The sequence below is a fragment of the Saccopteryx leptura genome, chromosome 7 (assembly GCF_036850995.1).
Source record: "Saccopteryx leptura isolate mSacLep1 chromosome 7, mSacLep1_pri_phased_curated, whole genome shotgun sequence".
Classification (NCBI taxonomy): domain Eukaryota; kingdom Metazoa; phylum Chordata; class Mammalia; order Chiroptera; family Emballonuridae; genus Saccopteryx; species Saccopteryx leptura.
In genome coordinates this window covers 121101452-121124542 of record NC_089509.1, presented here as the reverse complement: position 1 = coordinate 121124542, position 23091 = coordinate 121101452, and the positions used below count along the sequence as shown (strand labels likewise).

The window sequence follows — 23091 nt, the reverse complement described above, 5'->3', positions numbered from 1 at the left end:
CACGGGGGCTCACCATAATTCAGTGGGCGGAGGGCAAGAGGCCGACAGGCCCACTGTGCTGACTCCGTGTTGTGAGCACTGGCCGGGCCTTCAGCCCAGATAATGGGTCCCACACAACACGGTACCAACATGTCAGGTGGCACTCAGCAGGCCCCGTACCTCTGCCGACAGGGTGGGAAAATTCCAAGGACAGAGCTCAAGACAGCCAGGCCCGTTTCTGCCAGCTTTGCACTCCTTGTGTTTTTTTTGTTTGTTTGTTTTTTAGGTGAGAGGTGGGGAGCCAGAGAGACAGACTACTCGACCGGGACCCACCGGCAACCCCTTTTTGGGGCTGATGCTCAAATCAGCCGAGCTATCCTCAGCACCTGAGGCTGATGCACTCAGACCAACTGAGGGATCCTTAGCACCTGGGCCACACTCAAATCAGTTGAGCCTCTGGCTGCAGGACGGGAAGAGGGAGAGGAGGGGGGTAGAAGCAGACGGTCACTTCTCATGTGTGCCCTGACTGGAAACCGAACCCGGGACTTCCATATGCCGGGCTGGCGCTCTATCCACTGAGCCAACTGGCCAGGGCCTCCTTGGTTTTTCTAGGTTGTGTCTCTCCAGGCTGGAGTGGGTGTCCCGGGTGGCGGGTAATAATTTCAGACACGGCACAGAGGGACAGTTGGGGTGAGTATCATAAGACCACCTGCCTGGTGTTGGAAGGCACCTTCCTTACCCCAAACTCACAGTCAGAGCCCATCGCCCATTTAACAGATGACAACAGGGAGGGCCCGACAGGGCCAAGCAGCTGGGCAGCCCGGGTGTCTTCTCAGTCCTCCTGGTGCCCAGAGAAGGTCTCTGCTTCCAAGCTACTGAGCTGAACAGGGCGATCACTCACGGCACAGCCATTAACAATGAAAGAACAGGCTAAGGACTGGCCGGAATCTAGGAAGGCTGGCTTGCTTTGATGTGTATCTGTTGTTATAATTACCTCTATTTATGGCAAATTTCTTTCTTAAATATGTGTATTCACATTTGAAAGTCAACTTAAAGAAACACATTGAACAGTGACACACAGCACGGCACACGGATGCCACGTGTGCAACTCAGAAGGGATGCTGCCGCTCCACAGTCCTCTAGGGCAGTGGTCCCCAAGCCCCGGGCCGCAGACCGGTACCGGTCCGCAGAGAAAGAATAAATAACTTACATTATTTTCGTTTTATTTATACTTAAGTCTGAATGATGTTTTATTTTTAAAAAATAACCAGATTCCCTCTGTTACATCCATCTAAGTCTCACTCTTGACGCTTGTCTCGGTCATGTGATACATTTATCCGCCCCATCCTAAAGGCCGGTCTGTGAAAATATTTTCTGACATTAAACGGTCCGTGGCCCAGAAGGCTGGGGACCACTGCTCTACGGGGCGGGTCCGCAGTCAGAGTTCCCGAGGACCATCTCCCTCAGTTCGCGGCCCAGGCCCTTGAGCGCCAACGACCTTGCTCTGAGTCTTATGGCCCTTTTCTCTTCTTCATGCTTATTTTGTTATCAAGACAAACTCATAAATTTTTATATATCTTAAGTCCAAAAGCTTCTCAGTGAGCAGATGCCAGGCAACCCCCTTGGTTCACTTTTAAACTCTGTGCAGCAGAGATGGCCTGCTCAACCGACCTGGGCAAGAATTTCCACACGTCTGATTTCCCCAACAGCAAGCGAGGAAGTGAAACCCCTGGGAAGGTAGGCCATGAGCAGCATGGGCACCTGGTGAGGAGGTGTGCCATTCCGCCAGACACACCGCCCGTCCCAGTTCCCGCACACTGAGCGAACCGCCCCCCTCACACACGGTCGCGCTGAGGACCGCAGCCCGGGGCCCACCTCTGGGTCAGGTGAGCAGTCACCTGTCATTCTCAGGACTCTCTCTGCAGGTTGTCTGTCCCTGAGAGCAGGACCTCACTTCTCACTGTAAATGTTTGCCGAGGATCTCAAGGGCACTGGCATCAAAGAACCTAGACTGCCTGATTGTGTTGCACCATGTTCACTACAGAAACGAAAGACAGGGCTCTTCACAAGCAGAACATTGTTAGAAAACCGCTGTCTTCATGCCACCAACAGTGCACCTGAGATGCACAGGCTCTGAGAACCACAAATATGAGCTTTTGTACTTCAGTTTCAGACACTTGAGTAGTTCGTGCAAACGTGAAAGGGTGTCAGCGAGGACCCGCCCTGACGGTGTCTCCAGCATGAGAAGATGAACAATAGCTCACAACATCTGGAGCGAGTTCCTCTGAAATAAGCTGGGGAGCTCTTTTATTTGGGATACCAAAGCTACCCTCCCCCTTTCAAGCAAAGCTACAATCCTGAAAACATAAATACAACCAGTTCCCTTATTTATTCCACTGTATAATTCTCTCTTTTAAATTTTGAGGGTAAGTCTATTATTACAGCTGGGACAGTGAACCAAGGAGGCGCCCCAGACGGAAGCCCCAGACGGAAGCAGCAGGAGAGCCGGGCAGGGCTGCTGTCAGCTCCTGGGAAGTCAGAGATAAGGGGCTTCGCAGACAGGGTTGGGGGCGAGCCCGGGAGGAGCTGCTGCCCACTGCTCCCAGGCTGGAAGTCTCCAGAGGACCCTCTGAGCTTAGGGGCTGCATGCTTGTGGGGGAAGAGAAGGGAAAGGCACGGGCATGTTCCCGGGAGAACACGCTGTTCTCAGTAATTCCGGATGGAAAACATTTCCTCAGGTTCTTTCTCTTCTATTTATCATAAAAAAAGTCACATCTAAATACACACTTCTAAGAAAACAGCAGAACCATCCCCTAGTGCCCAGAGGGCACATATGGGTGAGAAATGCCCAAGGAGATCAGTGCTAGAAAAGTTAGAGCAGTGGTCCCTTGTGGCTGGGTGGGTGCGTGCGTGTGCGTGCGTGCGTGCGTGTATGTGTGTCCTGTCACTGGGAGAGGGCACAGGAAAGGGGTCTGGGCTCTACTGCTTGGCCAGGACAGTGTTCACTTTATAATTCACTAAACTATATACACTTGTCTCATGTGGGTTTTCTACATCTGCATTTATTTTATAATAAAAACATATTATTAATTTTTAAAAATTTATTTTAGATAGATAGGAGGGGACGGGGAGAGGAGAAGAGAGAAACAGAGAACGAGAAAGAGAGAAAGGGAAACATCAATTTGTCGTTCCACTTATTTATGCATTCATGGTTGATTCCTGACTGGGACTGAACTACCTTGGTGTATTGGGACAATGCTCCAATTAACTGAGCTACCTGGCCAGGCAATAAAAATATACTTAAACAGGCCCTGGCCGGTTGGCTCAGCGGTAGAGCATCGGCCTGGCGTGCGGGGGACCCGGGTTTGATTCCCGGCCAGGGCACATAGGAGAAGCGCCCATTTGCTTCTCCACCCCTCCCCCTCTCCTTCCTCTCTGTCTCTCTCTTCCCCTCCCGCAGCCAAGGCTCCATTGGAGCAAAGATGGCCCGGGCGCTGGGGATGGCTCCTTGGCCTCTGCCCCAGGCACTAGAGTGGCTCTGGTCGCGGCAGAGCGACACCCCGGAGGGGCAGAGCATCGCCCCCTGGTGGGCAGAACATCGCCCCTGGTGGGCGTGCCGGGTGGATCCCGGTCGGGCGCATGCGGGAGTCTGTCTGTCTCTCCCCGTTTCCAGCTTCAGAAAAATACAAAAAAAAAAAAAAAATACACACACACACACACACACACACACACACACACACACACACACACACACTTAAACAGCCTGACCTGTGGTGGCACAGTGGATAAAGTGTGACCTGGAATGTTGAGGTAGACGGTTCCAAAGCCAGGGCTTGCCTGGTCAAGGCACATACGGGAAGCAACCACTACAAGTTGATGCTTCCTACTTCTCCCCTGTCTCTCTCTCTCCCTAAAAATCAATTAAAAAATAATTAAACAGCATAATTTCAATTTAACATAGTTTCATCCATCAGGAGAATGAAGGACATTTTAGACAAAACAGAAAGACTGTTCTTAGCTTAAGGAATACTAAAACATGGCTCCCTACATGAAATCTCTTCCAAGAAGCAAACTTAAACCCCGATGATTCTCCTTCAGCCCACAGTAAACCTCAACACGGCTGACACTGACACTCGGGCCACAAAACACTCATTCTAGAGGGTCATCTGAAGAAGACAGTTTCACTTAAGAGTTAATGTAACCCCGTGAGGAACCAGCTGTGATGTTCCAAAGAAAAAAATCTATTTGCTAGGACACAATAGTAATGTGGCATAAACTACACATTTAATAATTATTCAGCTTTAAGTTTAAAAAAGCTTGGAAAGTAGAGAACTTACTTTTATTTTTTTAGCAAGAGAGAGACAAGACAGACAGGAAGAGAGAGAGATGAGAAGCATCAACTCGTAGCTGTGGCACTTGAGTTGTTCACTGATTGCTTCTCTTATGTGCCTTGACCAGGGAGCTCAAGCCAAGCCAGCGAACTTGGGGTTCAAGCCAGCGACTTTGAAATCTTCAGTGAACTCATGCTCAAGCCAGCAACCGTGGGGCTTCCGACCTGGAACATCAGTGTCCCAGGCTGCAGCTCTACTCACTGGGCCACCACAGGCCAGGCTCTGTCCATCTGTTTCAGATCAAGCAGCACAGCCTGACACTTTCTGTAGAAATGTGCAGCTGCTCATTCAAGTCACTTTCTCCAGCCTGAGAGCCTCCTCCAGCTTGACCAGGCGAAGAATGTATGCAGTGAACTGTTTATATCAATTATGACCTAGCAGTTACTTTGTTTCATTTTGGGTGCTTATAAACAAATATTACAAAGGCAAGACTATACAGGCTAGACTAGAAACACTAGCAGCCCCTGCTCTCATCTCTGCTGCTGCCAGAGAACCTTTCCAGAAATCCAGAGGAAAGCGGCCATGGAGAGACTCAGCAACCTATGAGGGACTCTGGTTCATTTTCCCATCTTCCTTCCACGTGGTGGAAATGCTTTGTGGTCTTCATGCCTAAAAATATTTCTGGTGGCTGGCTATAGTTTCCACTTACGGACACTTAGTGCTACCTACAGCAAACTCGGCCCCTATGCATAGGTTCTCATCAAATAAAAAATTTAAAAACTACCTTCAGACATACTTCCACCTTGACATGAAAAAAATTAGGCTCAAAAGTCTGCAGAGGCTTTGAGTGATGACATGTCAATGCAGGTTTGTAACAAATGTTGCCTCTGGGGAGGGGAGGTTGATATTGGGGTAAGGGTAGGGGTCATACGGAAAACTTATGTAACTTTGCTGTGAACTAAAAACTGCTCTGAAAAATAGTCTATTAAAAACAAAACAGTCTGCCATGGAACATAAAACTCAGAAGTGACAGGACGCGAGCCAGCCAGGACGTGGCCCCTCCTCTGCTGGGAAACAGCTGTTCTCTGCACTGAGGGCTCACATTCCGTTGTGCAAGAAATCCACCTTCCACAAAGGAGGACCAGAAAACACAGCAGGTCCTCGGAGATGTCATCTCCTTGTAATGGTGAGAAATGCACTGATTCCCTGGGGGGCCGCTGTCTGTGGAGTGTGATGGCCTTCTGTCTGCATGGGCTTCCCCTGGGAACTCCTCCTGGGATGTGCACGTGAGGAGGATGCCCTGTGCACACTGTCCCCGTCTCTGTGGGTAGGGGTGACCCTACGATGGAGGGGCACCTGGCCAGGGGAGTCCCACCTTATGTCTTAAGCTGCTGGGAGAGGCCTCAGCCACCCATGACCCTGACAAGGTTGGGGGGGGGGGGAGTAAAGAAAAAAAGGAAGAGAAAATGACCTAATTTCTTCAATAAATGAAAAAAAGGTGGGGAGGGGGAATAGAAACTGTTAAAAGATGTTATCTGCCAAATGTGAACCTTATTTGAATACTGAATCAAGTACAGCTAGTGCTCGACTTACGACCACGATTGGTTCTGACAGACCGGTCATAACACGATATGGTCATAAGTTGAGTAGGCTATATGTACAGTACTGTGAAATGATGTTATAAAAATCTTTAAGTCATATTTTATCATAATTTTCTTTCATTATTGTTATATATCATTTTCTTTGTTCATTTTATGCCATTTGTATCATCTCTACACCATTTTAAGTAAAATACTGCATTACCAGTACAACTGGTTTAATATTTGCAAAGACAATTTCCTCTAGGTAGACATTGTGGGAGGGGTTTGATGAAAAATATCCAGACACAAAACACAAACTGCTGTACCGAGTCTGGGATAACAGTGGAAATGGTGCATGTGGAGATGGTAGTGCTGCCGGAAGCTGGTCCGCACTGTCAGACGCCCAGCTGGGCAACGCTTGCGCTGCCAGATGCAGAGCAGTCGTGGCTAGCGATTGTGGTCGTAAAGTCGAATGGTCGTAAGTTGCATAGGTCGTTAAGTCAATCAAGATTTGTATTTAGGGAACAATCAGAGAAATCTGAACTCTAACTACATATTACATATCATGAAATCCTGTTAATTTTAATTTCCCAGATGTTTTAATGTCATTGGGTATATATAAATAAAATGGAACAATGTCCAGGATTTACTTTAAAATAATCTAGTGGGGTGAAGGAGACTACAGACCCACCAAACAAACATGCAAAACCCCAAAATGTTGCCCACGTGTTGACTATTTTTATTGTTTTCTTTTTTATTATTTTGGAAAGACTTTATTTATTGATATTACAGAGAGAGGAGGTAGGGGAAGGAGCAAAAAGTATCAACTCATATAGTAGTTGCTTCACTTCAGTTGTTCATTGACTGCTTCTCCTGTGTGCCCTGACCAAGCCCAGGGCTTTGAACCAGTAACCTCAGCGTACCAGGTCACAGCTTTATTCACGGCGCCACCACAGAGCTGACCACCCAAATGCTGATTGTTGAAGTTGGGTTTGATATATTTTTCTCTAATTTTGTGAATGTTTGGAATTGTCCTCGAGTTACGAACAGGTCTGGCAACAATCGTCAACGTGCACAAGGATCCGAGGCACTCGGGAACAGTGCCCGGCTGAGAGGGCACGGGTGAGGCTCCCGCAGACTGTCTCTGGCCCAGTGCTTCCTGCTCACGGGAATCAGTGCTAGAGAACAAGGCCGTGCGGAAGGCCACAAATCCGGTACCCTGGCTCCCAGGCCAATGTAATACAATACAACCTAAGGCAAATTCTTCAAGATTAAAACACAAAAGTATTTGACTTAAAAAACTGTCCAGCATAAATTATAAATTCACTTTCCTTTTCCCCCCCAGGGTGTAGGGGAAAGCATGAATGCAGCCCCACACCCCAAACTGTGCAGTCGAGTGTGCCACATTTGGGGGATGTCACAGGGGTCAGCATATCCGGAGCGCAATGGTGAGTCTTGCCCTGGAAAACCATTTTTGTGATCACGGTCTTTTTCCTACCAGGTGAGTATCACTCCTTCTTTTTGTCACCTCCATTTTATGTTATTGTATCTTTTAGTTTTACCTTTTTTTCTTTACCTTTTTTCTTTATTTTTGCCAAGACCTTTCTATCTTTCCATTCGTTTCAGGGCACCCTTTTTGGGACATTTTAATAACAGCTGCTTTCCAGTGTGCTTTATAGCTTTTCACTGCAACCATAACAACTTACCACAAATTCAGCAGCTTAACATAACAGCCTTTTATTATCTCCATTTCTGCGGGAAGGATGTCTGGGTGTGTGTGGATCGGCAGAGTTCCCCGCCTGGGGTCCCAAAAGGTCCAAGTCAAGGCATCAACTGGCCTGGGGTCCTATGTGGGTGCCCTGGGGGAAAGGTACTTCTGGGCCATTCAGTTCTGCTTGGGGACAGGACGGAGGCCCCCAGCTGTGCTGGCTATCAGCTTCTGGAGGCTGCCTGCTGTGGCCTCGTCCACCTTGAGCATGCTGAATCCTTCCCACGCGTCCACGCTCACTGCCGTCCCTCTGCTGCTGGCTGGGGCGGGAGCCTCGCTGTTCAGGGCTGTGGCATCAGAGAGGCCCAGTGGGATAACCTAGGACAGACACCTCGCTCTTTTAAGATGACCTGATTGGGACCCTAAATCACATCTGCACAGTGCTTCTGCAGTGTAACACAACATAACCCTGAGAGACACCCGTGGGTGACGATCCGAAGGGGCTCACCCCAAGTCTGTCAGGTACACCTGTCTTTTCTCTTGTGACGTGGTCTTTTCCCGGCTGTGTACGCTGGGTTATTTGGATTGTATCCTGGACGTTTAAAAAATTGTTATGAGCCCACAGGCCTCGTTTAAATCCCAGGGAAGATGTCAGTTCTTCTGCTTTGGTAGGCACTGGCCTGCCAGTCCTGGCCAGCCTCCTGTGGGCCGTGGTCAGCTTCAGCTCACCTTCAGAGGCTCTGTCCTCCCTGTGCACCATGATCCGTTGGCCAGCCTGGTTTCTGTTATCTGAGTTGCCAAAGACTCTGGAAAGCTGCGTGGGGCTGGACCCGGGCACGCACCACTCAGCACTGAGTCCTAAGTTCATAGGCCACCTTAGGGGTCACTTTTCCGAACTCCTCCCTCTCCACAATCTCCCCGTGAACTTCTCAGATGCCGGGGCTCCCGTTCTCAGTCCTCTAGCCAGAAGCCGGCTGCTTCAGTCACCTCGCTCCACCATGCACCTCCTGCAACCGCACCCCGCCTGGCGGAGAGAGAAAAGGCAACAGCGTCCGCTCCCTCACAGCCGCAGGTGTCTGCAGGCTCCTGCTGCCACAGGAGTGCGTGGAGGGCAGGGCGGGAGAGGACAGCGTGGCCTTCCCCGCCCGCTCTCTCTGAGCTCGCACTGTGCTCACCTCTGGGTGTCCGACACCCGGAGACCAGGCAGGGGCTGCTGGAGGACCAGGACCTCCCTGCGGTGCAGCGGTACTTCAAATGCCGGCCTGTGTCCCCAGTCTGCCTGTCACCACTTACTGGTAGCATCCTCGGATAGCTCCACACAGCAGTCCAGGCATTCCACCTTCCTGCACTAACCATGACATCCCTGCACCTCAAACGACGCTCACAGTGCTTATCTTTGGGAGAGGAAAGAGGGTGGATTCTTATTTCCTTCTTTCCAATGTTCTGTACTTTTCAAACTGCCATTATTTTTTTAAAGCAGATAGCTTTTCTGCAGACAGCTGCGTAATTATGACCTGCTCTAGAAGGTATCACCGGTAGGGTGACCTACAGGGTGCAGCTGCTCACCTGCCTGGAGAAAGCAGGAGTAACTCCTCTGTCTCACCTCGAGTTGTGCTTGTTCTTCTAAAATAGTTCACGTAAGTGAAAATTAATATTCTCAAACACTCTGGAATAATTTCTTGTTCAGATACAGTTATGTGCTGTTAATGACTGGGATACAGTCTAAGAAACGCACCCTGAGGTGTTTTTGTCGTTGTGTGAATACCATGGAGACACTTACACAAACCTAGATGGTACTGTATTGTTCCCGGGCTCCCAGCCTGGGGAGCGCATTCCTGGACAAAACACCATGAGATGAAATCAAGCACAAGAAACAATGGTGCCATCAACAGACAATGAATAGATGTACCGGCAGCTGCCGCTGTAACGTGTCTGTGTGAAGCAGGAAAAGCACACTCTAAAATAACGATAAAAAGAATAGGACAGTAGATTACATAAACCAGTAACACGGTCCTTTATTACTGTTTCCAAGTCTCGTGTGCTGTCCATACTGCATGTGTGGTGCTTCTATACGGCTGACAGAAGTGTTGCCACCAGCACCACCACAGACACGTGGGGAATGTGCTGCACTGTGACCTTATGACATCTGTGACATCACTGGGTGGGCAACAGGAACTTTTTCGCTCTATTGAAATCTTGTGGGACTGCTATTGTATCAAAGTCCCTCGTTGGACGGAAGGCTGCTCGTTACGCAGCCATGAACGTACTGAGACTTGTTCCCCAGCATTCACCTGGTTAACCACCGCCAAAGCCACTAGGGTTTGAATCAGAAAGGACACAGGCGTTAATAAGGCCCAGCAACTTAAACAGCCTGTGAAACTGGCTAGTGGGCTTCCTCCTTCCCAAACACAGCCCCACTGGCGTCTGGAGGATGCTTGTTGCTGCCTCATCCCACGAGCTCTCCTGTGACGTCTGGCATTAACAAAGGGCCGTAGAAACCACCCCTGCAAAAGCAGCTATTCTGTCTCCAGTTCCTGGCTCCTCCCAAGGTCCTGTGCAAAAGTGTACCTATGATCACCTTTTGTAAAATCTGCACACAAAAAAACCATTCTAACTGCAATGAGCGTAAGACTGCTGACCCTGCACGCCTTCTTCTCTCTTATGGCAGGTTGCTTGACTGGGGCTATTGGCATTTGAGATTCAGCTAAAGGCACGATGAGTTGGGGAGGTTTGCTCTGGGTTTTTTTGTTTGTTTGTTTGTTTTACAGAGACAGAGTGAGTCAGAGAGAGGGATAGACAGGGACAGACAGGACGGAGAGAGATGAGAAGCATCAATCATTAGTTTTTCATTGTGCGTTGCAACACCTTAGTTGTTCATTGATTGCTTTCTCATATGTGCCTTGACCATGGGCCTTCAGCAGACCGAGTAACCCCTTGCTGGAGCCAGCGACCTTGGGTTCAAGCTGGTGGGCTTTTTGCTTAAACCAGATGAGCCTGCGCTCAAGCTGGTGACCTCGGGGTCTCAAACCTGGGTCCTCTGCATCCCAGTCTGACGCTCTATCCACTGCGCCACCGCCTGGTCAGGCCTGCTCTGGGTTTTAATGGGATTCATCTCTGCTGTGTGCAGTTACTTCGTGTATATTTAGGTTACGACCAGCCATCTCAACGCAGGTGTGGCTTCCAGCAGCGCTGTCTGTGCACCAGGGGCTGACACAAAGGAGCACGCAGAGGGGGGGGGGGGGGGTGGCCCCCGAGCAAACACATCGGGGCTGGCATTGGAGGTGTGAGGGCAGCGGGCAGAAGCAGGGCTTGAAAGCCTGTAATGCTCCCTGTCAGGAAAACGGATAACGTAGTAGTATATCTGGAAGTGCACCATAGAGTTTCCTGTTTTTTTTGAATGATATTGTGCAAAACAGAATTTAAAAGAATTCCTGCTTTTCCAAGACACAAAAAGTGTCTGGAGCCGTGCTAGAAACAGCAAATATGCCTATGTGTGAAACCATGTTTTCTGCATCCTATCAATAATACAATTTTTTGATCAATGGTACTAGAGGAATCACTAAATTCTTTCTACTGTCTGTCATGTGAAGAGGCATTTAAAAAGTACACGGTCAGCCTGACTGGGTGGTGGCGCAGTGGACAGAGCATCAGATTGGGATGTGGAAAACCCAGGTTTGAGACCCCGAGGTCACCAGCCTGAGCGCGGGCTCATCTGGTTTGAGCAAAAAGCTCACCGGCTTGAGCAAGGGGTTACTTGGTCTGCTGAAGGCCCGCGGTCAAGGCACGTATGAGAAAGCAATCAATGAACAATTAAGGTGTTGCAATGTGCAACGAAAAACTAATGATTGATGCTCTCATCTCTCCATCCCTGTCTATCCCTCTCTCTGACTCTCTAAAAAAAAAAAAAAAAAAAGTACACGGTCAAAGAAAAAATATTAGCATATACAAGGCAATGAACAAATATACTATTTTCTAGGATTTAGTGATGTTTGTGTTACTGGTTGGATTCTTCAAATCTGTAACTTGTTTGCTTTTTCTCGTTCTAAATATATAATTATTTGCTTTCAAAATTAATTTTTATTTGTAATATTGTATTTTTTTCTTAGAAGCCCTTCTACCCCCAATTGCATAAGTTTCAGGCCCCATAAAACTTGACATCCACCCTTACCCCAGATGAAATCTGATCAATTTATTCAAGCGTTTACTGGGCACCTGGTAGTTTATCAAGCAAGTCTAAGTTCTTGAGATACGGACTTAGCGAGAGAGAAAATCCCTCCCATTACAGTGGAAGACCAGAGTATGCGAAATGGTGGGAAGTCCCTGGAGAATGTCAAGGAAGGACAGCAGACGGGAATTGGACAAGAGGAGAGGGAGAAGAAAGCCTCAACAAGAAGGCAGTATCTGCATCAGGCCTGAAGAAGGTCCTGGTACATTTCCACAGCCACTACACACTGAGTGAACCCCGATGCTAGGAGCCCACGCCATGCCCTGTCCACATCATTACAACTGACCCTCGTAATCCCCATTTATAGACCAAAGAACCAAGATTCAGGAAGGTGAGTGACTCATCTGTGGTCACTAAACTCTGCAAGGTTTTCAATCCCACTCTGATTCCATGTTGTGCCATCTCCTCTTTGCTTTGAGGGACCCCGGATGCCAAGCAGAGGAACAGAAAGATCTATGAGGGGAGATGACTGTGTAAGTGGTCAGGATCACACCCCACTGCAGCACTAGAGAGCAGAAAGTACAAGGTAGCATCAGGAAGGGGGTGCTGCTAGCCTGACTCAAAGAGGCTTCCCAGGCCTGGACTTGGAGCTGGGCTTTGCAGGGGACAGGAGACTGCTGGACAAGGATCAGCGTGGGCACAGACAAGGCACTGCCGGACAAGAACAGAAGGTTGCATGTGCCTGAGGCCCTGAGGATGTGCAGTGGGGGGCTGGGCAGCGAGGGGTGTCATGGCCCAGCTTAAGAAGTCTGGATGCAACCTCACACCTACTTCTGGTCTAGAGCCGGGAAACAACATGGAGGATAAGCTGGGGAGAGGTGGGCTGAAGAGAGAGTCACCACTGCATCCTACAACATCATAGCACTGTCTCGCATCAGAATTTTAAAATGGCTACAAACCAAACACCAGTTTAGGGGATCAACAGTCTGGTGACTCTAAAAACTACTTTATTATTGTAACTTTCCTTCTGATTTGTATCCACGCCCTCAGACACTTTTCCAACAGTACAATTGTTGTTGTGCATTTTTGGTTACGCCATGTATCTGAACACATTTCCATGGGTCAAACTGGATCAAGTTTTGTTAGGAGGGAAGGACAGGAATGGGGTTCCCAGAACATGCTTTCTGACTGTGGAGTGTTATACCACACTGACACACAGAGTGTGCATATCAGTTTGTTTTAAAAACTGGGATTCCGCCCTGGCCAGGTAGCTCAGTTGGTTGGAGCATCGTCCTGATGCACCAAGGTTGCAGGTTCCATCCCTGGTCAGGGCACATACAAGAATCAACCAATGAATGTATGAATAAGTGGAACAACAAGTCGATGTTTCTCTCTCCACCCTCCCTTCTCTTTCTAAACTCAGTCAAACAAACAAACAAATAAAAACAAACAAAAAACCCTCTGAGATTCCAAAATCAAAGTCTTCCTCACACACTGCTAGTTGCTCTCTGGAACGCTGGTGGCCGAGGCCAGGCAGGGTCACATGGGATTCGGGCACAGGAACTGTGGAGCCAGGAAGCGCAGGGTCATGCCCAGTTCATTCGAGTCGTGCACTGGTGGGCGAGCACAGAGGCAGGGGAAAACTGCTCCTCAGATGCAGGGAAGCGGCTGCAGTGGCGGCAGCAATCCACCCTGAGGAAAAGCGCCCGTGACCTTACATAGGCTACACACACCTCGCTCTACCACGTGCTCAGGCACTAACCACGCAAAGTGCAAGAGAGCGAGCCTAACATTAACACGGCTGTTTCCCCAACACCCTCCGGAACAATCAGATCAATTTACACAATCACCACCAATGTAACGGCTCTCCAGAAACCCACCCAACACTGGGATTTTTCATGTTCAGTTTTGTGGAACCCTCACCTGTCTGACTCCACTGCCAAGGTGAAACATGGAGTGACTGTGGTTTTCCTGCACCCGTGACACCTATGTTGTGTGCGGGAAGCTCACGACCCACTGGCAAGCTGGTGAGAAAGTGGGTAAAGGAAAAATACAAACCAACCTGCACGGGGGTGCTGTAATGAGGAAAACCTGCTCCTCGCTGAGTACAGAGGTGCTGACCTGACGGGGCAGCAGAAGGAAGGACAGAATTCCCTGCAGCTATATGGGTTTAAAGAGCTTGCATAGAATTATTCCTGTACCAACCTTTGTCAATCCAGTGCATACCCTTCCTGCCACAGAAGGTGACTAGTTAAATCTTGCTCACTTTTCTCTGTCTCGTGTCTACTCAGCCTAATAATCATCTACCTGAGAACGGGATGGCTGACAGTAAGCACCAACTGTGTGCCAGGCATCTTGCTAACAGCTTTTCTGTTGACGTTAGTCTTCACAACAACCCCGGGAGGAAAATTTTAATCCTATTTTATCAATAAGAAACTTGAGGCAGAGATGAATTAATGGCATATAAACTTCCTCTTTGGGAAAAAAATATCACCGAAGGAATCTGGAGATCCACTATGAAAAGATGTTCACGTGTGTAAACGAGCAGGCAAATGGTGCAGCTCCGGAGGCCGCGCATCCGTGCTAACCGCGCCATGAATGTGCGGTAACGCTGGGCACCAGGGAGCATGGAACGGGTGGAGGGGCACACCAGCCACTCCACTGCCTCTTTTAAAAGGGACCATGCAGCCTGACCAGGCGGTGGCGCAGTGGATAGAGCGTCAGACTGGGTTGCAGAGGACCTGGGTTCGAGACCCCGAGGTCGCCAGCTTGAGTGCGGGCTCATCTGGTTTGAGCAAAGCTCACCAGCTTGGACCCAAGGTTGCTAGCTTGAGCAGGGGGTTACTCGGTCTGCTGAAGGCCCGCGGTCAAGGCACATATAAGAAAGCAATCAATGAACAACTAAGGCAGGGGTCGGGAACCTTTTTGGCTGAGAGAGCCATGAACGCCACATATTTTAAAAAGTAATTCCATGAGAGCCATACAACGACCCATGTACATTACGCATTATCCAATAAAAATTTGGTGTTGTCCCAGAGGACAGCTGTGATTGGCTCTAGCCACCCACAACCATGAACATGAGCGGTAGGAAATGAATGGATTGTAATATACGAGAATGTTTTCTATTTTTAACGTTTTTTATTATTATTAAAGATTTGTCTGCGAGCCAGATGCAGCCATCAAAAAAGCCACATCTGGGCCCTGGCCGGTTGGCTCAGCGGTAGAGCGTCGGCCTAGCGTGCGGAGGACCCGGGTTCGATTCCCGGCCAGGGCACATAGGAGAAGCGCCCATTTGCTTCTCCACCCCTCCGCAGCGCTTTCCTCTCTGTCTCTCTCGTCCCCTCCCGCAGCCAAGGCTCCACTGGAGCAAAAGATGGCCCGGGCGCTGGGCATGGCTCTGTGGCCTCTGCCTCAGGCGCTAGAGTGGCTCTGGTCGCAACATGGCGACGCCCAGGATGGGCAGAGCATCGCCCCCTGGTAGGCAGAGTGTCGCCCCTGGTGGGCGTGCCGGGTGGATCCCGGTCGGGCGCATGCGGGAGTCTGTCTGACTGTCTCTCCCTGTTTCCAGCTTCAGAAAAATGAAAAAAAAAAAAAAAAAAAGCCACATCTGGCTCACGAGCCATAGGTTCCTGACCACTGAACTAAGGTGTCGCAACGAAGAACTGATGATTGATGCTTCTCATCTCTCTCCATTCCTGTCTGTCTGTCCCTATCTATCCCTCTCTCTGATTCTTTCTGTCTCTGTAAAAAAAATAAAAACAATAAAAAATAAAATGGACCATGCAGCCTGGCCACACCTCCTTTTTAGATTTTGGCAGAATTTTATAAGAGGCATTCAAGTGCTTCACAACTCGACACAGAATGATGTCTTGTACAGGAACCCAGAAAAACTTTTCAAAAATCAGCAGATACGGAAAATTAAAATTATGTTTGGCTTACAAGTAAAGGTGACTCCATGCTGCTGCTCCCTCCAACATCTTCCATCTCACCGACAGGGAGAAAGTCTGCATGCTCTGCTGTAATGCAGTCTACACCCTAACCCAGGGCCACCTGACGGTTATCAAACATTCCCAGAGTGGTCCCGGCCAAAGCTACTCATGGAAACAAAACTAGCGGAGAAAGAAAAACCACCCTCTGAAGACTTAGCCCCTGGCCTGAAATCTCTCCATCCTTCTTCTACACAGTGTATCGACATTATTTCGACAGCACTGCCAAGTTTTAATTTGTTCACACAACCAGTACTGACAACCACCAGGCCAAAGGAAAGGGGTCTCTGTGCTACACTGGACCTCAGCATGGAGCCCTCTTCACAGTGTTCCTCTAGCAGGCTCTCACTGCCCTATCAGTACCTACACACCTCAGTGGGGAAAAACCTGAGTGCCTAACACCGGATTCCTACCTTGAAGATACAATTTAAGGAAAGGCCTACAACCATGCCAGCAGAAGCTGCCACCTGGGCTCTGCACGAGCCTGCATGCGGGCACTCCGCCCCGCCGCGCACACCTGAGCCTCCACGCGGGCACTCCGCCGCACCGCGCACACCCGGGCCTCCACGCGGGCACTCCGCCCCGCCGCGCACACCTGAGCCTCCACGCGGGCACTCCTCCGCAACACGCACACCCGGGCCTCCACACGGCACTCCACCCCGCCACGCAACCCAGCCCCGCCGCGAGCACCCAGGCCTCCACGCGGGCACATCCTCTCCGTCCACCCCGGGGCTCTCCGCGGGACCCTCCCGGGGCACCCCAACCTTCAGGCAGTGGTTTCCCCACACACGGCCTTCCTCACGTGGGGCCTGCCGTCTTGGAAGGCCTTGCGAGCCCGGGCGTCCACTCCTCCGCTGGGCCGCGGTCTGAGGTGCCAAGCCTGCCCTGCCCAGGCCCGCGTCTTGCGCCCCCAATCCCCACCGCCGCGTCCTCGCGGCCCCGAGCACTCACTCACTCACCCGCCGGCCCGCCCGCGCCGTCGCCAGCAGCGGCCTTGCGCTCCTGCGCCCGCTGGGCCCGCCCGGCTGGCTCCCGACTGCCCGCAGGCCGCGCCGCGTCCTCGCCCCCACCTGGGGCCCCGCCCCCGCCCCCGCGGACGCGCCGCCGATTGGCTCGCCTGGAAGCGCTGCACTGAGTTCTGATTGGGGAACGGACCGGAGGGGCGACAGGAGGGCGACCCGCGGAGTCGAAGGCGAATCAGCCGAGACTCGGCTAGCTCGCTGGGCGGGACCCTGTTCTGGGCGTGGCCTTGAGTGGGGCGGGGCCTCGGTTCGCTGGGCGGGACTCTGCATTGGGCGTGGCTTCGAGTAGGGGCGGGATCTCGGCTCGCCGGGCCGAATTCGGTCCTGGGCGGGGCTTCGGCTCAAAGGCCGGACGCTGTTACCCCACTCGTGGTTCTCGGCCCCAGCCGGTGCCCGCCAGCCTTCTTCCTAAACTCCACTCATTGCACTCTTGGGACGACCGAGGCTGTTGCGTTGCCTAAGGGCACCGAAAGCCACTTGCGGGTGTGACGCGGTGGAGACTGGTCGCTCCTGGAAAAGGACCCCTCTAGTTTCGCGACTCCCACCTGGGCATGGAAATGGGTCGCATCGCCCTGGCACCCGCGGCTGTCCCCCGCAAGGGTTGTCGAGGTGACCAATCACGACCGACAGCGCTCCCTGTCCCTAATGAACTAGAAGCCGAGTTGGCAATAAGTGCTGCTCCCAGCAGGGCAGCCTCAGGTCCCAGGCCCGGCAGAGACCCCTCCCTCCTGCTCTCCAAGCCCTCCAGCGGCCCTTCCGTCTTTTCCTCTTACTGGCCCCCAGCGACGCCACCGCCACCGCTACCGCCACCGTCTACCTCATAACCCATCGGTTGTCCTCGCTGCCCCCAGGGTGGCACAAAGCCCCCACTGGACCCCCGACAGGTGCACAGCACTACGGGGCACTACGAACCTGCGAATCGGAGAGGCTGGTTAGAGGGCTGTTGACCCAGTGAGGGAGGTTGCTGGGCGTATGCTGGCGACTGGAGGGAAAGCGCTAGCCAAGGGAGTGCAGGGCATGGGGGACGGGGAGAAGGATTTCGAGGCAGAGGGAGCTTCACTACCCAAGGGGGTGGAATGGGGCCCTCAGTCCTGGGTGGTCAGTGGAATGGACAGAGAGTGCTATCCAACCCCCCGGAGCAGCCTTACAGTCCAGACTTTTAAAATGTCTAATAAATTGTAGAGGAACTTCCCTTTCTGGATCTTGTTTTTAAATTTATTTTTTTATTAATTTTAATGGGGTGACAGGCCCTGGCCGGTTGGCTCAGCGGTAGAGCGTCGGCCTGGCATGCGGGGGACCCGGGTTCGATTCCCGGCCAGGGCACATAGGAGTAGCGCCCATTTGCTTCTCCACCCCCGCCCCCCCCTTCCTCTCTGTCTCTCTCTTCCCCTCCCGCAGCCAAGGCTCCATTGGAGCAAAGATGGCCCCGGCGCTGGGGATGGCTCCTTGGCCTCTGCCCCAGGCGCTAGAGTGGCTCTGGTCGCGGCAGAGCGACCCCCGGAGGGGCAGAGCATCGCCCCCTGGTGGGCGTGCCGGGTGGATCCCGGTCGGGCGCATGCGGGAGTCTGTCTGACTGTCTCTCCCGGTTTCCAGCTTCAGAAAAATACAAAAAAAAAAAAAAAAAAAGGGTGACATAGATCAATCAGGGTACATAGGTTCAGAGAAAACATCTCCAGGTTATTTCGACATTTGATTACATTGCATACCCATCACCTTCTGGTTTTCTTTGCGCCCCTCCTCTCCCCCCACCCCTTCCTTCTGGATCTCAGTGATACTTAAAATAGTACTTACTCTATTTCAGTCACTCATTATATTTCCAGGTATTTAATAGTTACTGCCATAGCACACGAGAACTTTCCTACTAAAATTCCTTATTGAGTAGACATAATTGAACTCTTACTAGTGCTAATTTTTATCATTCTTTTACTTTAAGTAGGTGATCAGATCACTTGCAAATATCTAGTTCCATTTCCAGCCCTGATGGCTTCTTCCTTTGGGCTGGGATTGCTAATGCATTGTTGGGTACTAGACCTGGCCAGATAGAGCATCGTCCCCAAGTGCAGAAATTGTTGGTTCCATCCCCTCAGGTCATACAGGAACAGATCAATGCTCCCATCTCTCTCCTCCTTCCTCTCTCACTAAAATCAGTCAATTAAAAAATTTAAATAAGTAAAATTGAAAACAAAAGTGTTGGCTGCTGCTGACACTGAGTGCAGGTAATTGCCCTGACTTTTTATGTTTGAAGGGCTTCAAACCTTTCCCAGATCTTACACCATTCCATGGGAAAGACCCAATAATGAGAGCTACTCACTTAACCTCTAGAGACAATAGTGCTTTATTGATGAAAGGTTAGTTTCAATGGATACAAAATTGCTGTGTAAATTAAGTTTTCAAAATACATTTCTATAGGTAAAGAGTATCTCAGTAATAAGAACAATGATCTATTAGCAAAAGTATTTATTTTTGTCTGGACAACAAAAGGGATTTAAAAGTGTAAAAGTGTAGGTCCACCCACTCTGCAACCATTATTAGGTGGCAGCCAGCACCAAGTAGTTTTACTCAAAATGCACTCAGGGCTTACAGACCAACTTGCAAATCTCGCCTTGCTTCCTTTTAAACAGCTTTTACTAACAGTTAATAAATGCCAAAATAACCCAAGTAATTGGCCTTGGAGGTGCTCTAGTCGTGGAACACATTTTCTTGGTAAAAACTTTGTACAATGTGCCTAAACCTAAAGCTTTTGACCATTCACAATTGTGTAACAGTGAAGAGGCCGAGTTAGCAAGGTCATATTATTTTTTTGTACTATAATTCTATAACTAACATATTTTGACCTCATTTTATTTTTTGCTCCAAACAAAAAACCCTCTTCATCCTCAGATCAAGCCTTTTCCCCCATTTTCATCCCAACTGTTACAGCAAGATGAAAAGAGTGAACCAGCACCTGCTCCCTCCAGGTCTTTCCTCTGTCACCTCCTTTGTCAACTCCAGTAGAAATGTGGAGAAAAGCAGGCCGTAAGCCACCAGCAGCCTCAGAGGGTGAGACTTCAAGATGGAGTGCAGGACAGAGACAGGCCAGGAGGGAAGGGGAAGGCCAAGGCTACAGAGCAGAGAAGACCCACCAGGGGCGGCTCTTACTGGTGGCACCTGCAACCAGCACGTGGAGCAGATCCAAATGTCTCCTTCTTTCCTGGTATGTGGAGAAACTTGAATTACACAGAATGAAGGAAATGCCGGTGGCTGAAAATGGGCAAGACAGCCGCACATAAAAAAATGACCATTGTGATGTGTCTCCCCCTCAATAGATCACTCAAAAAAGAAACAGTTCAAGGAAAGCCAAGTCGGGAGAATGTGATTGGCACTTTGGGTTTCCTGGCGTGGAGGCCTCAGGACATGTACCAGGTCTAGGTTAAGCACCTGTCCACCCATGAACCCTGATCTTCTGCTGGGGTAGATCCCCTACACCTGCAGTTACAGAAATACATTAAAGTGCAGTACAAAAATACAAAATGTTAGTTTCTGAACAGGTCAGTTGCTAATTTTCTTTAAAAAGTTTTTAATTTAGTCAAGTAAAAATAGTTTATTGACTTGCATTGTGCTGGTAAGAATCTTAGTTGCAGTATGAAAACTGGAACACGTGGATGCTCTGACTTTTTGCGTAGCAGTGGGACCAGTATTAGTGGAGAGCACCACAAACAGTGGCTGTGGCACGTTCTCTGCACAGTGGTAGAAAAGAACGACCTAGTAAAAGAATCCAGAAACCTCTGACATTTACCTCTAAAAGCCTGTTTTTTAAAAGAAAACTAAGTATAAATATATATCTCATTAGATAATTCATGGTTTCATTTGGCAAACATAAATGTGCAGACAAATTAACAGTATTGAATTATAGCAGCAAAACCCGTGTTTGGTGTTGTGCTCAAACAGAAGCAGGCAGGGAAGACTCCACATGGTGCTGCTCTGGGGCAAGTGAATGGCCCTGTACCTTCTGTGTCACTAGGTCCATGTCTCTACCACTCAGGAACATTCTGGGTAAAAACGAATGTTCTAGAAACAAATCGAGTGCTCCTTCACGACTAGTTGGTTAGGCCAGCCAAACCATGTTAACCAACATGCTGACTGATCCCTGGAAATCCATTCCAACATTAGTGGTTAGTTAAGGTGGGAGAAAATGCAAATGCAAAGTTCACTCACAAAACATAAAGTCTACCCTCTAGCAAAGAATACAAATGTTAAACATATTTCATATAAAAGAACACATCAAAAGCTTAAAAAAAATTAAAATTCTTGAGCCACAGGCACTATCAAGTGTGGATGGGCAGTCTCCAAAGATCTCTTGAAAACACAGAGCTGCATCACTCCCCCAGAATGTTTTCTTTATCTTGCAAAGTGTTTTCTGGAAAAACAAAACACCACGTTTCAATGGGAGAGATGTGATGCTTGCTGCTTGACCATTAACAGCATTATTTTTCTACAAAACAAAGAACACAAATTGAGGTGGTCAGGCTCATCTGACCATAGAAATAATGAAACGAAATTATGTACGCCGGACTGGTGGTGGCACAGTGGGAAGAGCATCGACCTAGGACGCTGAGGACCCAGGTTCAAAACCTGAGGTCACCAGCCTGAGCATGAGTGACCCCAGGGTCTCTGGCTTGAGCAAGGAGTCACTGGTTCAGCTGGAGCCCCCTGGTCAAGGCACATATGAGAAGCAATTCATGAACAACTAAAGTGACTTAACTATGAGCGGATGCTCCTCATCTTTCTCCCTGCCTGCCTCTCTCTCTCAAAAAAGGTCCTTTATGAGACTCTGGGAAGATGGGAGGAATGCAAAGTATACAAAAATACAAACACATTTTATGTACCTCATGTAGAATCTCCCTAATTCCATAGTTTCAAAAAGAGCAGCAACAAGGGCAGAGGGAACCATCACTACCTCCCACTTCGATCAGCCCCCCGAGTCCTTGCTGTGTTCCACTTTACCTCCGTGTCCCCAGTGGGCGCCAGACCTGCATATGCAAATCAGCCTCTGGAGTCACTAGTTATATGACTGCAGGCAAGTAATTTCAAATGCCCGGACAGCCTCACTGTCCTTATTGGTAGAGTGAATTCAGCATGTACCCTGGGACGGTGCTCGGGTTTCTGCTAACTCTGACCCAGGAGGGTTACACCATGCTCCCGGGATAGGAACTGCTCACACTGCACAAATGTACTTGTGTCTTTTGGTGCATCTACTTCATGACTAAAACTTTTCCTAACAAGCCACACAAAGGCAGAAGCTTTGGTGACCAATGTCCTCAGTATGCTTCTCCAGGTCCTTCCTTCATCACCTGTCCATCGGTCATGGAGGTCGTCTGACAGGCGAACCTCTGGGCTCCTTGCCTTCTATCTCCTCAATGCTGCTGCATATCAGCTCCCAACTAAGCCCGTCACTGCTGTCATCACCCCCTCCCTGTTCTCAACACCCCCACGCCTCCATGCAGAGGGCCTCGCTGTGCACCAGACATGCGTCTTGCTGCCCAGCTTCTCCTCCCAGACCTGAGCCAGCTCAGACTCTGCCCAGCCCCAGGCATCTCTCTTCTGAGGACAGGGCTTGCCCCTACCCAGCCCCACGTGACGGCTTCCTCCCTCTTCTCAGAGGTGATGGACACAGGCACTAAAGAGTTCTGAATGCCCCCCTGTCCACAGGACACAGACCTGAGTCCCCAGTCTCTAGACTCCCTTCAGGCAGGGAGGCCACTTACTGATTCACTGTTACCATGGGCTGGAGCAGAGCTGTGGTGAGGAACGGAGATCATAATCTTCATCAGGGTAACCCTGTCCAACTGGTATAATTTGCCTGTCCTGCCAGCTTTGCTTTTGGTCTTCATAAGCTATTTAACACTTTTAAAATTCTCTTTGAAGGCCCTGGCCGGTTGGCTCAGTGGTAGGGTGTCGGCCTGGCGTGCGGGGGGGTCCCGGGATTGATTCCCAGCCAGGGCACACAGGAGAAGCTCTCATCTGCTTCTCCACCCCTCACCCTCTCCTTCCTCTCTGTCTCTCTCTTTCCCTCCCGTAGCCAAGGCTCCACTGGAGCAAAATTGGCCCAGGCGCTGAGGATGGCTACATGGCCTCTGCCTCAGGCGCTAGAATGGCTCTCATTGCAGTAGAGCGATGCCCCAGATGGGCAGAGCATCGCCCCCTGGTGGGCATGCCGGGTGAATCCCGGTCGGACGCATGTGAGAGTCTGTCTGTCTCCTCGTTTCCAACTTCAGAAAAATACAATAAATAAATAACAAAAATAAAATTCTCTTGAAGAGATGGTTTCAGTTCTAATAAAC

At 50.0% G+C, this 23091-nt stretch overlaps 1 protein-coding gene and 1 non-coding gene across 5 annotated transcripts in view; both read right to left on the bottom strand.

The window, feature by feature from the left end:
• Positions 1-17608, bottom strand: part of FARP2 (FERM, ARH/RhoGEF and pleckstrin domain protein 2) — a 98576-nt gene extending 80968 nt beyond the window's left edge. For 2 of the 4 annotated variants that reach the window (XM_066345842.1, XM_066345843.1), the window contains exon 1: positions 16709-16810. The gene's annotated coding sequence lies outside the window, so the exon portion shown is untranslated. Of the gene's footprint in view, positions 1-16708; positions 16812-17588 lie in introns of those variants that run through there. The other 2 variants (XM_066345841.1, XM_066345840.1) reach the window with 2 other exon arrangements.
• Positions 7240-7399, bottom strand: LOC136379142 (U1 spliceosomal RNA). The gene has a single exon (XR_010746671.1). It is a non-coding gene; the product is annotated as a U1 spliceosomal RNA (small nuclear RNA).
• Positions 17609-23091: the final 5483 nt, after the last annotated feature.